Below are 4652 nucleotides of genomic sequence, written 5' to 3'. Positions count from 1 at the left end.
CCATACAAAATGAAGACTCAGAGGCAACTGTAGATATTGGAATCACCAAAAAATCCCTAGTAATAGCTTGCAAAGTATAAAATTTTGCTTCATTTGCTTTTCACTAATTTAAGATATCAAAATGATGTTCAGTTTGTGGCATTAGTTTCTCTTCAAGATAATAATCTAACTCACTCTTTATATCAATAAATGTGGATTGCTCACTTACATGTGCAGCAAAGTCAACTTACCAAGATTTGTGACTAAACTTCCTCCTCCTTGAACCTGAAGGAATTGGTGGCGGCGGCGACATATCTAATTGAGCAACTTGGTCTATCTCTTTCCTTGGTTGCATATTCTAAAACTAAATCTGGCAATCTTTTTAACTTGACCAATTACAACACATGCCTCCATCTCACTATATATTTTACAGAAAAAGAAATTTAATGAATTGAGTTTGTGTGTCGCCATCATTAATTACTTTTGGTGTCATTTTGAGTTAAATGTGTTGTGTTTGTTGTCATTAACTTGGATTTGTTATAATTAGTTCATATAAGGTAATTGTAGTGATTCTAGTGTCATTTAAGCAATGTTCATGACTTTTTTGAACCAAAACTGATTTGGATGTATTTTGTAGTTGATTGAGTCTTGTTTATGTACTTATTCTGAACCGAGTTTGTGTCATCATTATTAAGTAATTTTGGTGTCATTTTGAGTTAAATGAGGTGTATTTGGTTTCGTTGACTTGGATTTGATGTAATTGGGTCATACAAGAGAGTTATACATTTAAGCTATATTCATGACTTTTTCTTATCCAAAATTTATTTGGATGTGTTTTTGTGGTTGATTGAGTCTTGTTTGTGTGCTTGTTCTAAACTGAGTTTGTATGTCATCATCATTAGTGCGCGTGTACGCAAAACCCACACTATTTCATTCAACAGTAGTAGTACCAGGAAGTGCACTGGGTCGTCCAAGTAATACCTGAGCGAGTCAGGGTCGATCCCACGAGGATTGTGGCTTGAAGCAAGCTTATGGTTGTCTTGCAGGTCTTAGTTAGGCAAAATCAGAAGGAGTTGTAAATTAGCTCTTAAGAAGTTATCTATTAGGAATTATATGTTGGGAATAGTAAATAACATGATTAGAGTTGAGAGTCAGAGTTGCTTTGTCTTTCTGAAGTAACTCTGGTACTACTGTCTTCTTTGCTTGTTAATGATCTTCTTCTATGGTAGGCTGTAAGTGATCAAAGCCATGCTAATGGTCCTTGATCTCCTCTACTACAGAATGAACGCCAGGGCCCTTGTCATTCATTCCAATGGAGGGTGAAGCACTTAGCAAGTCATTCTCTTAGCGATCCTATTCAAAACTCCACAGACAAGGTCGAATCTTCTAGATCGGAGAACACTGCTTCTTTGGAATCTAGCCAATACCACAGAGATCTTAATGTCCCCAGAGATCGGCTGAACTGATGTCTCGAGAAGTCCCCAACAAAATCGTAGATTAACCGTCTGAGAGATGTATAACCATAGTTGTTGGCTCGTGCTTTTTTTCCAGGTACTCACACGAACCCAAGTAGACGCGAGTGTTTATCAGGCACGTTCATCTTAATGTGATGAACAGAGCCAATTTGTTAGATCGTCCTATTCATCACGATGAAGATCGGGATATACATCTTAGAGATAGATCAAACACAGATCGAAGAATAAGAAATAGTACTTTTATTAGTTCATAGGACTCAGTAGGGCTCTTCTCCTCAACCTAGGAGGTTTAGAGGCTCATACTGAAATAAAAACACAAAGATGAAAATAATGGCAGACCTATTTCCCAGAGGAGGAGGAAGGTGATGAAAATCTGTTCAAGTTTAAGTCTTTTTTTTTAAATACATGAAGTTAATCCCTTAAATACTAAACAGATAACTAGTAAGGGTAAAACAGTCTATTTAGTGCTAAAATCTACTTCTGGAGCCCACTTGGTGAGTGTTTGGGCTGAGATTTGATGTGACCCACGTGCATTGAGGTTCCTTGGACGTGAAATGCCAGCTAGGGGGTCCTTTCTGGGCCTTTGGACGCTGGGTTCTGCTCTTTGTGCGCTGGATGCTTGGAAGGATACAGGAAGCTAGCGTTGGACGCTAGTTTTGGGCCTTTTAATCCAAAGCAAAGTATAAACTATTATATATTGCTAGAAAGCTCTGAAAGTCAGCTTTCCATAGCCATTAAGAGTACTCCATTTGGACTTCTGTAACTCCATAAAAGCTCTTCCAAATGCAGGCAGGTCAGATCTAGACAACATATGCAGTGCTTTCTCTGTCTCTGAATCAGACTTCTGCTCTAGCTCCTCAATTTCATTCAGAAAATACCTGAAATTTTTCAAAAAACAAAAAAACTCATAGTAGAATCCAAAAATGTTATTTTAACACTAAAACCTATAAAAACCTAATAAAAACTACTAAAAACTATATGAAAGTGATGTTAAAAAGTGTATAAAATATCCGCTCATCAATCATTAAGTAATTTTGATGTTGTTCTGATATAAATGAAGTGCACTTAGTTTCATTGACTTGTATTTATTGTAATTAGGTCGTACAAGAGAGTTGTAGTAGTTCTAGTGTCATTTAAGCCATATTCATGACTTTTTCTTAATTTGATTTTCCTTCCTATTTGTGTTTCTTATTTTAGTAGAAAAACATGCAAGTTTAGAATAATCTTTACAGGATTTTTCAACTTTTTCAAGTGTGTTGAAAGTCATCCCAACTTTTGACACAAACTGTTCATCAACATGACCAAAAATCTACAAAAACATAGAAAAATGTTAAACACGACACATTATAAACTAACAACATCACTAAAATTGTTCATATTCGTAATCAAAGAATTTCATCAACTCATTGTTAAATTGAAATCACATAAGTAAAAAACAAAATAACTAATTTCATTTAGCACCGAATATATAGCATAAGAACCAACAACATTAACCACAAAATCATATATCAAAGTAACCACAACAGAATACACAGCACCAAAATTAATTCTATCTTGCACCAAATTATGTTTTAAACAAATAGCAAAATTATCATTAAACATTACAAAAATAGGTTGATCGAAAAAATAATTCAAAACTTCTAGATTCCATTCAAATCAAATCTTTAATCATCAAGACTAATTTTCACAAAGAAAAATAAAATATTGAATTTAGTAATAATAATAATATTTTTAGTGACGACAAACATATATTTAGTTGTGTTTAATAGTCCAATGTTGTTTGATGCATGTTTTAGTAATGCAGGCCCAAGTTTGCTTGTACAGCCGAACAGAAAAGAATAATGTGTATAAAATGAGGAAAAAGCTTATGCCACAACCCAACTCGTTAGCTTCATGAAGGAAAAAGCAAATTGCTGCAAATGGAGCTTTAACAATTTGGGTAAGGTAAAAATGAAGAAAAAGGTGCATCACTTTTTAACTTGACATCAAAGAAGAAAAATGAGGGAAAAGCAAATTTTGGAGGTCAAGTCAAATCAAATGTAACCAAAATCAAATTCCTAAGTCAAGAATGATCAGAAAAAAAGGTAATGCAAATTTATCATTCTTGTGCACACATAATAACTTGTTGAAGATACTTTGAAGAAGAAGAAAAATGGAGGTTGCTTTTTCTAATTTTTATCAAAGGGATGAAAATAAAACTTGAGGCCTAAGCACAAGATTAAGGGTGTTGATTGGCAAACACATTGAAGACTTCATACCAATGAAATTGTTACTACCCATCTCACCTCTACACCACTTTACTCTGTTCTTGATCCCTGATTTTTGAATCTGACTTCTTGAAAGAAGGAGAAGACTTCAACTGGTTTAATTGCTCAAGGTATTGACAATAGCTCAAGCTTTGGTAACATTACCCCATATAAAAGGGAGTAATCAGCCAAAGTTTAAAGCAAGGAGAGAAAACCCACAAATATGAACATATCCAGTACCCTCACTACTCAAGTCTAAAATTTTGGAAACAATGCACCTATACTAAAGGAAATATTCTGCTAAGATGGAAGAAAACATTTGAGAGTTCTAAAATCGGGTTATGCTTATGGCTTTCAAGCTGTTTTAATTCTTCTCCTTCATGCTTCTTTATTGAATATTCTGATTCTTCAGTTTATCTTTCTTTATTTTTATGTCAATCTCTTTTGTAATTTGTTTCTATTTTGTTTCTTGTACCTGAGAGGTATCCCTTGCTAAGTTGAGTGAGTACTTAGTGTTGTGAGTTTAGAAAGTGAACCTAGCCAAATCAATATTGGTTAGAAGTTTGGTTTATCCCAGATAGGATTAGGAAGAATCCTAGGGAATTGGTGAATGTAAATCTTTGAAAAGATAGTAGAAATTCTACCATAATTGTGGTGGAGATTGGATATAGGTCACATTGCATAAGGTAGCTGAACTAGGATATATGGATGTGTACTTCTTTCCTTTCCTTTCTGCTCTATATAATCACTTTTGCAGACTCAGCAAAATCAGTTTTTGGTGTTAAAGTTTAAAAGAAATTAAAAGAGGCCCTAGATTCAAACCTGATGAGCGGATAATTTATACGCTTTTTGGCATTATTTTTAGTATGTTTTTAGTATGTTTTAGCTAGTTTTTATTATATTTTTATTAGTTTTTAGTTAAAATTCACTTTTCTGGACTTTACTATGAGTT

Source organism: Arachis duranensis, chromosome 9 (genome assembly GCF_000817695.3).
Source record: "Arachis duranensis cultivar V14167 chromosome 9, aradu.V14167.gnm2.J7QH, whole genome shotgun sequence".
Taxonomy (NCBI): Eukaryota; Viridiplantae; Streptophyta; class Magnoliopsida; order Fabales; family Fabaceae; genus Arachis; species Arachis duranensis.
Note: the sequence above shows the minus strand (reverse complement) of the source record.